The sequence below is a fragment of the Phascolarctos cinereus genome, unplaced genomic scaffold (genome assembly GCF_003287225.1).
Source record: "Phascolarctos cinereus isolate Bilbo 61053 unplaced genomic scaffold, phaCin_HiC Scaffold_4;HRSCAF=312, whole genome shotgun sequence".
NCBI lineage: Eukaryota > Metazoa > Chordata > Mammalia > Diprotodontia > Phascolarctidae > Phascolarctos > Phascolarctos cinereus.
The window spans coordinates 495278224-495290444 of NW_027555847.1; positions in this window are offsets into that span (position 1 = coordinate 495278224).

Genomic DNA, 12221 nt, shown 5'->3' on the forward strand with positions numbered 1-12221 from the left:
ATTGGCTACACGGCCTGAAAACAAACAAACAAACAAAGGAATCACTTTGTACAATGTAGTGCATTCCTCCCTCCCCTTACAATTCCCTTACATTCCCAAGTCAGAGGTCTGGCAAAATCTATTATAATCTCCCAGTTGCTAAAGAAAATCACTCCATATAGAATAGGTCCTTTTACTATCCTACTTCCAATTCATTAATGATAAAATTAATACCAATATCTCACATTTATGTAAACCTCAAGTTTGCAAAGCACTACAAATATGATCCCATTTGATCTTTATAACCACCCTGAGCTGCAAGTGCTACTTTTATCCCCATATTACGGATGAAGAAACTGAGGTAGATAGAGTTTGTGACTTGCCTAGGGTCACACAACTAGTAGATATCTGAGGAAAAATGAAAACTTAGGTCTTCTTGACTCTAGGTCCAGCACTCTAGCTACTTCCTATCACTACCACTAACCCATTATTGCATTTAACTTTGGTGGTCTACCCCAATTTCGATTATGGTTTTGGCTTTGGTTAGTTTTTCAGAGGAGAGCCAGTTTGAGTACTGTGGTGACTAAGAAAATCTTTTCACAAGCATTTGGCAATTTGAGGTTGGAGAATTCCTTAGTGAGTCTTTGTAACAATATTTCAGTCAAAGCAGACCACAAGACCTTGTCACAAGAGCATGTATGTATTGATGAATCACCACAGTATTTTCCCAATTATCACAATTATATTCCACTTGATTAATTCGCCTAACACAAACTTCTGCCCTCCCTTTCTGGTATAGCCTCCTCCAGCTCCTCCACTATTTAAATGCTAACTGTCCTTTTTAACCCAAATCAAAACTTATGTGAACATTACAATGGACCTTTCCTCTGAATTCTTAAGTGTGTGTGTGTCTGTGAGGGAATCCACAAGGGGGTAATTTACTATTTGTGATATTCCCTGAGATACAACATCACATAGTAGATGAGGCAAGGGTTTTGAAGTCAATAAGGCCTAGGTTCAAGTCTCACTGGAGGTACTTACTAGACATATTATTCAGGAAAATATATTTTCTCTGTGCCTTAGTTTCCCCATCTGTAAAATGGATGACTTGAAGTTGATTGCCTCTAAAATCCTTTCAATTGTAACTCTATTAATCCTATGATTCTGACCTTATGGCTTTAGGAACTTCTCAGGGGACATTGCATCCTTCTGACATTCAAGTAGCCTGTTCCCAGGCTTCACTTTTCAGGTATATCTAAGAGAGTTCTGCATCAGTACAGAATCTAGGACAACTGTCTCATAGCCTCTTCACTCTGGGCCATTCCTGTGAGTGTCTGTGATAGCTCAAAATTCAGGACTCTGGCCTTTACCTCCTTGGAGCTTTTACAAACTTTCTTGTTACTCTCAATGGCTTCCCAGTCATTCAGTGTCATAATCCCAGAAATATCTTGGCCTCTTTTTCCCACTCATTCTACATATCTCATGTTTTTAAGTCTCCTCATTTTTACCATCACATCCATCCTAGACATCACATTTTCTCCACTCACACAGCCACTGCCCTTGTTTATGTCCCTATCACTTCTCACTTAGACTGTGGCAAAAGCCTTCTAGTTGATTTCCTGCCTTTAGTCTTCTCACTGCAATCCATACTCCATTCAACTGTCAAAATGATTTTCCTAAAGCAGGTCTAACCATGTCATCCTTTTCTCAATATTCAGTAGAGGCTTCCTATTACCTAAGAATCAAGCACAAACTCTTTTATTTTTCCTTTAAATCCCTTTAAAACCTGTCCCATTCCTACCTTTCCAATTTTCTTACACTTTTTTCTCCCTTCTACATAACCTGTAATATGGTACAGGCCTTATTCTCTTTCACACATGAAATTTTATCTTCCAGCTCAGTTCATTTTTACTGGCCATCTCCCATGCCTGGAATGCTTTTCTTCATCATTTCTTCCTGATGGCATCCTGGTTTTGTTCAAGACTTAACTCACATTCTACTTTCAGAAGGAGAGTGCCCTGCTTCCCCCCACCACACAGACACCCCCCCCCAAACAAACAACACTACTAAACTAGTTTTCTAGGGACAGAAGTGAGAAATAGATCTTGTATATACAGTTATTTATCCATTGTTTCCCCATTAGAATGTGAGCTCTTTGAGGGGAAGAACATGTTTTTGCCTTTCTTTGTATCTCCAAATATTAACACAATGCCCAGTATATAAAGAGTGCTTAATGAATACTTGTATATATGCATTAATCATCTCACTAGATTTCAAATTTCTAGAGGGCAAGAATTATATCTTCCATTTCTTTACATCCTCTTTATCAAATAATCAATGCCTTCCACATCATAAATAATCTAGAAAGATCTCTTTGTGGACTGTTATGCAGAAGGCATTGCATTTTTAAAAGTTTTTAAAGACCTTATAATTATTTTTTACCTCTCTCTATGATCCCACATCCATGACTTTAATTTCAGTTTTGTTGTTGTTATTGAGTCATTTCAGTCATGTCCAAATTTACTGACCTCATTTGGGGTTTTCTTGGCAAAGATACTGGAGTGGCTTGCCGTTTCCTTTTCCAGCTCATTTGAGAGATGAAAAAACTGAATCAAACAGCATTAAGTGACTTGTCCAGAGTCACACAGCTAGTAAATGTTGAGGGAAAATTTGAACTTGAGTCCAGGCCTAGTACTCTATCCTCTGTGCAATGTATCTACTCTAATCCAGCATTGTTTAAGTTTAAAATAGAGCCAGTAGTCTTTGGTTGCACAATCTATGAGCAAGAATCTTACAAGGCATCTGAGATATTAAAATATAAGAAAATAAACCCTTGTATGTCTTTAAATCTCCTTTTTATTAGTTTCTCAACACTTATCATTCCCCTGAAATGCTCATTAACCTATGTAATTATGGGCAACAAAAAGCAATTAGCATACTTTGAAATAGTGAATGAAATGCATAACCTCTGTTACAATCAACAGGCAGTTCCTTCCTCAAAACAATGACACCCTATTCAGCCTACTGCCTTCTTGTCTTCTTTCCAGTTTTTAATCACTGACAGAACTTTCTCTATCCTCCCACAATTGCCAAACATTCTCCACAGCTTATTGAGATTAGAACTGCCACTAGAAATTTACTTTTCCAAAGGCAGCTTCTAACACTGCAACCTCAAGAAGTCTAGTCAGCAGATAGGTAACATAGCCAAACATGGGCCCTGTCTGCTCTATGCAATAAAGGCTTAACTTCCCTTTAGTCCAGTAATGCTCAGAATAAAAACGTCTGGGTATCCTCTTTGCAAGCAGTCTGGTTTAAGTGAGACTTTTTTAAGAGGTGCTGAAAAATCTAAATCAAATACATCTGGCAACTCTCCTTTATTTACTTTTTGTTAACGATCACAAAGTATCCTTTCAGGACAGACAGCCATGATTTATGCAGACAAAATCCAGGTTGATTTATCCCTAACAAATTATATTCGTTTAGATGATCTAGTATCCCACCCTCAATGATTTTCTAAACTAGTTTCCCAGGTGCAGAGGTGAGACTTGCTGGGGTATAATTTTTGGATTACCCTTAACTTCCTTCTAAAGGATGCTTAGCAGTTTGGCAGAGCTGCAATCACTGGCTATAGTCTCTGCTTGAAAGGATAAATTACATATTTTTTGTAATTATAAAGAAATAAAAACAAGTTACACCAGCTAGCATGCCAAATCGACCAGCATACTTAACACATTTTCATCCTGATGTAGTGAAATCTAAAAATAAGTCACTGTCAAATTATAGCTCTTTATCACTAGTGTATATAGAAACTCTGAAATGTCCAAAGTGTGTTTTATATATATAGAAATGAGTTGTAGAATAATCACCTAAAGAAGGATATAGTCCAGAGACATTGTTTCTGATGCTAGCTGAGATCACTCCTGATTAATATATAAGATAAAGCCTTCCTGGATAGTTAAGAAACTCTAAGGTCTAGTACTTTAAGTCTTTTCATCTGTAATTTTGGAATTCCATAATGTATTGTAATAGGATTCAGGCATGCATTTCATTCCACCTCACCCTGACTGACCATGAAATACACAGTGTCTATATGCTTTATTAAAGCTTATATTATTCAGAGAGGTCAATGATGAATAGTGGTTATGTTTTTACCCACCTGGGTGGAAAGAGTAACATGCAATGTACAAAAAAGAAACAAATGCACATGGGTTCATTTGGTGGTAGATTTGTTTTTCTTTTGAGCCCATATCTACAAATTCTCACCAATGTCTGTCTCTGTTTATTAGAAGGAAAATAAATAAATAAGGAAATAAATAAGCTTTTCCTCTTTCATTGTTACTTTCATTCTACTTTTTCCTATTCAACTATTATCTATACTAGAAATAGGAAAATGCCAATAATATATTGAGGACACCAATGTTTTGTCAAATTATGAAACAGTATGTTGTTGGATAGCATGTAGCAGCAATGGTAAAGGGAGAAATAGTTCTTCCTTTGATTTTAAAGAAAGAAACAGAATTCCTATTCTCCCTTCTCTCCCTCCCATCATCCTCTAGCACACATTCATATACAAGGCTACATGAAATCATGGAATGATGCTTAGCTAATTTTTAGCTATATCAAAGTCCCTTGTTCCCTTGTGGGTGATAGAGGAAAACTGAGTTCCTTCTTTTATGAATATTTATTATAGATGAAATGTATGTGGGAGAAAGTATTAGGAAGAAATTATTAGGAAAGTAAATTATGTAGGAGTTAAGTAATGGAGAGCAGCAGTGGGACTTCACAATTATTGTGTGTGTGTGTGTGTGTGTGTGTTAGTGAGGCAATTGGGGTTAAGTGACTTGCCCAGAGTCACACAGCTTTGGATTTAAACTCATGTCTTCCTGACTCCAGAGACACCACTCTAACCACTGCGCCACCCAGCTGCCCCTGGACTTCATAAGTTATTACTGGCCAATATCAAAATCTAGGGTATGTAGCCAGCATAGGTGATACCTACTGACAAAAGCAGGCCTCTTTGTCACCTTAAGAAAATTGCTTAAACTTTATTTAAGAGAAATATTCACGTGTTTATACTTGGAAGTGAATTTAGAGGTTTTTATTTCAATTTAAGCCATTTTAGATGAGCAAGCTAAGGCTTAGAATGATTGTGACTTACACAAGATTATGCAGAGATTATATAGCAAACAGAGGATTTGAAACTATGTCCTCAGGTGTCCTATTAAGTACTTTTTCCACTGGCAAGTAGTGATGATCAGTTAATTCTCTGTGAAACTGTAACTTATATTTAACATATTTATCAGGCAAAGTTTGGGTAGATAGATATAGATCTATAGATATAGATGGTAGGTCTTGAATGGTTTTAAATGGATAACATTATTGTAACTTCTGGATTGTTTACTAGGAACATAGAATTTAGTACAACTTCATGGGGAAATGTTATTCTCTTTGAGAAGTAAGTGGAAGATGGTATTTCTGGGAAAAAAAAGTGAGTTTTTTAAATGCCATTTTATTTCCCAGTTACATAGATCTATATCTATAGATCCATACCTGTATCTATTATTGAATTAAAATTATTTTGGGGAATATTGTGATATTGTGTAGTGTGAGTACTCCTAGGGAAGTCTGGGCTTCGTCTAATCCTTCACATAAGAGGTTTTGATCAACAAGTATTGTATTAGCCAATAAACAAAACTGTAAAACCATGAAAATGCCGAATTAAGGGGACTATTTATTAGTGCTATATTTTTATGAAGCAAAGCACAGTCTAGTGAAATGTTTAATTTACATGAGAACCCTGCAGACAGCAGCAGCAATAAATACATTTTGGTTTTAATGGCATGTACTCATCAAATACTCATGTCTGTGCATCATATAAAACATTTATATACAATTACATTCATCACCATGCTTGCTGTTGTTAGCTCAGCATCTCCTTCTACATTACTGCTTTAAAATGATGATCTTTAAATATAGCCCACATGGTAGCTCTTGAATGGTTTTAAATGGATAACATTATTATAACTTCTGGATTGTTTACCAGGAGCATACAATTTAGTACAACATCATGGTGAAATGTTATTCTATTTGAGAAGTAAGTGAAAGTTTTTTTTAAATGACTTTTTTTTTTAATGCCATTTCATTTCCCAGCTATATAAAAGGAGAGAAGACAAATTCATCTTTAAAATTAACTATGGCTTAAAAATTAACCATTGAACAACTTTAGCTTTTTACTTATAAATTGAATTGTGTAATAAACTCAATTTGCAGAAACATATAATGACCTAAAATATGTCATGGCATCCTTTCTACTTCCTTGATCCCCACTACCCTTAGCAGCATTGCAAGCTGACTGTATATGAGTGAAAAAAAATGAAAGAACAAATCAATTTTAGCTTCTGATATCTTAGATATTCTCACTCCATCAAAAAGTTCTGTCAGCTTTGACTCTATATGTGAAGGTGCTTCATTCCAAATACATACTTTTCTGACAGAATGGACTATTGCCAGAAGTAGAATGGATATAGAGGACATAAGGATGTTGAAAGGAAATGACCCTTATTTTAATGTAGGTTGAAACTGGGTTATTTCATCATCATATCATCATCATCATCATCATCATCATCATCGTCTTCATCATCATCATCAGCTAACATTTATATAGAACTTACTATGTGCCAGTTGCTATACTAGGCATTATACAACTGTTATCTCATATATTCCTCATAACTCTTCTATAAGGTAGGTGCTATTATTATCTTCTTTTTCCAGATGAGGAAACTGAGGTAAATAGAGTTTTAGACTTGTCCAAAACATGGCAGATTAAAGGCAGCAACTCATCTGAAGTCTTTCAACATTCCTCCAAACAAACTTAAAATAATGCCTGAAATCAAATTTTGTAGTGGCAGAGCCAACAAAAGGTCAAGGTAAAACATTTTTTTCAGCCTAAGAGAACTCATGAGATTGATAGGAGAGCTGTGACACGAGAGTGGGCACATCCTATGGGGCAGCAGCAATACCAGTTTTAGGCCCTGGATGTGATAACTACAGCAGCAGCAGCAACTGCAGCTTTGAGAGCTCTCAGAGGTATCAAACAATTGGTCAGAAAGAGATTGCAGATGGGGTATAGAAATCTATACTGCCCTACAGTAAAATAGAAAGGGAAGACGATAAGAGAAATGGGGAATAGAAAGGAGGGCAGATTAGGGGAAGGAGAATTCAGAATGCATGCCATCTTGGGGTGGGGGAAGGGATGAGATGGGAAGAAAAATTGTAACTCAAAATCTTCTGGAAGTGAATGTTGAACACTAAAAATAAATTTTAAAAAAGATAATTAAGAAAAAGAAAGAAAGAGATTGCAGGAGAATCTTGTGCTATCCATGAAGGAAGAAACAGGCAGTGTTTGGCAACTGTATTGCCCATAAATATTTCTGTGTTGAAATTCAAGGGCAGAAAGAAGTATTGATGTTGGTCACAAGGGAGCAGGGTCCTGGGTCACAACTCCAGGGCCCAGAGAATTGGCAGGGCCAAGAGGAATTGGCAAGGTCAACGCAATTGTGGCTGAAGGGGAAGAGGGGTCCTGCCTGGGTAAAGACTACAGCACAAACCAGGAGAGCAGCGACCACACCTCTCCCTGAGTCACATCACTATGGAAGCACCAAAAAGTTGCAGACCTCCAGAAGTAGCTCTCAAAATATCAACACACACAAAAATGTTGAAGACTGGACAATCCCTCCACATCCCCAGGTGAGCGGAGACCAACTTTAGTATGAAGTTTAAAATCAGGAAATAGGAATGAAAAATTAACTAACAAGCAAACAAACAAAACCTATCATGGTGTCAGGGAAGACCAAAATAAACTCAGAAGGCAATGATGTGAAAGTAGCTACTTGCAAAGCAACAAAGAAAATGCTAATTGTACCCATACCCAGAAAGAATTCCTGGAAAATTTAAGAAAAAATGAGAGTAATAGAGAAAAAAATGGGAAAAGAAATGAGAGTGATGCAAGAAAATTATGAAAATAGAATTAACACCTTGTTAAAAGAGACACAAAATTCAGTGAAGAAAAGAACTCTTTAAAAAGCAGAATAGACCAAATGAAAATGGAGGTTCAAAAGCTAACTGAAGAAAATAATTTTTTTAAAAAATTAGAATTGGTTAAGTGGGAGCTAATGACTCCAAAAGACATCATGGAATATTCAAAACAAAGTAAAAAGAATTAAAAACATGGAAGAAAATGTGAAATATTTCATTGATAAAAACTGACCTAAAATAGGCCTTGTAGAGATAATTTAAGAACTATTGGATTACCTGAGAGCCATCATAAAAAAGAGTCCACATACTATATTTCAAGAAATTTTCAAGAAAAAACTGCCCTGCTACCTCAGATTCAGAGGGTAAAATAAAAACTAAAAGAATCAGCTAGTCTCCTCCTGAAAGAGATCCCAAAATGTAAACTCCCAAGAATATTATAGTCAAGTTCCAGAGCTTCCAGGTCAAAGAGACAATATTTTCAGCAGCCAAAAGCAATCAAATATTGTGACACTACAGTTAGGATCACAGAAGACTTAGTGTCTGCCATGTTAAAGGATAGAGGGCTTTGATTATGATTTTCCAGAAGTCAAAGAATCTAGGATTACAACCAAGAATAACCTATGCAGCAAAACTGAGCAAAATTCTTCAGAGGAATGGGGTGAAAATGGACATTTAATGAAATAGTAGATTTCCGAGTATTCTTGATAAAAAGGGCAGAGTCACACAAAAAAAAAGACATTCAAACACAAATCTCAAGAGAAGCATAAAAATGTAGACATGAAAGAATAATCATAAAGGACTCAATTAAAGTAAACTCTTTACATTCATATATATGGCAAGATGATTTAACTAACTCCTAAGAACTTTATCATTATTGGTATATGTAGTTAAAAAGAGTTTACATAAACAGAGGGCATGGATAAGAGTAAGTTATGCTGTAATGATCTCCAAAAAAAGGAATAAGTAACAAAAGGAGATGCACTGGAAAAAAGGTAGAGGTAAAATGAAAAATTGTTCTTACATAAATGAGGGTCACAAGAAGCATCTTTTACAATGTAGGGGATAGTAAGATGGGGTGGTGGGCAATGATTGAACTTCACTCTCATCAGATTTGGTTCAAAGAGGGAATATATATGCACTCAGCTGGGTATAGAAATATACCTTACTTAATGGAAAAATAATAGGGAAAGATACAAGAGAAAGGGGAGTTGGATGATTAAAGGAAGGTGGATTAAGAGAGGTGGCGCTTAGAAGCAAAATAGACTCTTTTTTTGAGGAGTAACAGGTTGAAAGAGAGAGAAGACAAAGAAAAAAATGGGACGGAAGGTAATACAGTGTTAGTAATCATCACTGTGAATCTGAATGGAATGAGTTCACCTGAAAAATGGAAGGGAATAGTAGAACAGATTAAAAACCAGAATCCAATAATATGTTGTTTACAGAGACTTACTTGAAACAGAAAGACACACATAGCATTAAAATACAGGGTTGGAACAGAATCTAATATACTTCACCTGAAGTAAAAAGAGCAGGGCTAGCAATCATGATCTCAGGCAAAGGCAAAAGCAAAAAATAGACTTAAAAAAGATGATAATGGAAATTACATTTTGTTAAAAGGTACTATAGAAAATGAAGTAATGTTAAAAAAATGTTCAGCAAGTTTCTCTGATAAAAGACTAATTTTTCACATATATACTGAGTATAGAACTGAGTCAAATTTATAAAAATAAGAGCCATTCCTCAAAAAGATAAATGATCAAAGAATTCAAACAATAATTTTCAGAAGAAGAAATCAAAGCTATCTATACTCAAATTAAAATGCTCCAAATCACTATTGATTAGAGGAATATCAATTAAAACCACCTTACACCTATCAGAAATGACAAATGCAAGAGGGATGAGGGAAAATAGGTACACTAATGGACTGTTGTAGAGCAGTGAACTAGTCCAAACTTTCTGGAGAACAATTTGGAACCATGCCCAAGGGTTATAAAATGGTGCATATAATTTGACTCAGCAATGCCACCAAATGGTCTATATCCTAAAGAGAAGGAAAAATAGGAAACAGACCTATATGTACAAAAATATTTATAGCAGCTCTTTGTCTGTTGCCAAAGAATTGGAAACTGAGGGGATGCTCATCTATTGGGGAATGGCTGAACAAGTTGTGATATATCATTGTGATGGAGCACTATCATGCTATTAGAATGGTGAAGGAATTGTTTTCAGGTGGAAAAAACATTGTAAGACCTATATGAACTGTTACAAAATGAAATGAGAAGAACCAGGAGGTCATTATGCACAGTATCAGCAGTACCGTAATGATGATCAACTGTGAAAGACTTGGCTCTCTGATCAATACAATATTCTCATTCCAAAGGACTCATTATGAGAAAATGCTATTCACCTCCAGAGAGACAAATGGTGAACTCTGAGTATAAACTGAAGAAAAACTTCTCACTTTATTTTCTTTGTTTTTATTTCTTGAAATGTGATTAATATGGAAATATATTTTGCATGATTTCACACTTATAATTGATATTATGTTACTTGCCTTCTCAATAGGTTTGGGAGGAAATGGGAGTATTTGGAACTCAAAATTTAAAAAGAAAAAAATGTTAAAAATAAATATTGACACAGGATTAAAAAAAAAGATAAAAGATAATTGCCCAGGGTCACACAATTAGTAAACGTGTTGTGTCACATTTGAACTCAGCTCTTCCTGACTCCAAGACCAACTCTCTATCCAGTGTCACACTTTAGATATGAGATAGATTTTTTAAAAAGGTTAATCTATGGTGTTAAATATGGCCACCATGGCTATACCTCCTAAACCTTATCCTTAAGGCAAGAATAATTATGTCCTCCCAGAGTACTGATAGGAGATAGTGTTAAAAGGTACATTCCATCATTTTCTTCCTAGCATAGTCTCTTATTTCCTAGAAACTGAACTCTAAAATTTGATCCTAGGAATTGGTGGGAAAGAATCAAGTTATGACTATTTTTTGGAATAAAAATTATCCCAACACTCATTCTTCTTTAACACCTTGTTACCATAGTGAAGGGAGGGGGAAAAGATAGTCAGCAGCTGAGCATACATGGAGGGAAAATGTAGGGATCAAGGACTTGTCAGCCATATTTGTATAAATAAATTGATACAAAGTCTGAAAGGGTAATTTCCAGTTGTACATAAATATAATAAAGAATTAAGAAGGATAAATAAAGAAAAAAAGAAAGAATAAGAATTAAGAAAGGTTAAAGTATGGGGTTGGAGCCAAGATGGCAGAGTGAAAGCAGTGACTTGCTTGAGCTCTCCTCCAAACCCCTCCAAATACTCATAAAAAATGACTCTAAACAAATTCTGAAGCAGCAGAACCCACAAAAAGACAGAATGAAACAAATTTCCAGCCCAAGACAGTCTGGATGATTGATCAGAAAGGTGTATTGTGCTGGGCTGGGAGCACAGCGTGGCGTGGGCGCGCAGACCGCCGCGAACCTGGAGCAGGCCTCAGAGGACTGAATCTCGGGCAGCTGTGGAGGTTTCCTGACTCCTCAATCCACCAATGCCAAAGACAACTTAGAAGGTCAGTGGGAAAAGTCTGTTTCTGTCGGTGGTCAGAGAGGAAGGCGGGGTTTCAGCTCCATTCCCCAAGAGCATGGCCCTGAGGGGGGCGGCGGCCAGCTCCTTCCTGAGCTTCTGGAGCACAGACTGAGGGGGAATCCAGTGGCTGATCAGAGAGGGACTGCAGGGACCTCTTTGCCAGTGCTGAGGCAGGAATCTCTTGCTTTGCCCGTGTGTGGATCTGGGTCACAGTTCTAGGCAGCGGTGCTGGGATGAGGAGGAACACTGGCATGGTAGAACTTGGAGTAGCTGTGGAGAGGAACCCTTCCTCACAGTTACAGGACAGAAAAGAATATTTGTAGTCACAGACCAGGAAAGGAGTAAACACCTCGCCCCTTATCATAACACCTTGCAAGAACTGAAAATTTACAAGTCCTTACAAGTTTCTCTGAAAACAGCAGACTCTTACCTTAACAAAGAGTTTAAAACTCAAGCAATTGGCCAGGATCGTGAGCAAGCAATGCAAAAAGAGTCAGACCATAGAATCTTACTTTGTTGAAAAAGAAGATCAAAATATACAACCAGAAGAAGACAACAAAGTCAAAGTTCCTACATCCAAAGCCTCCAAGAAAAATATGAATCAGTC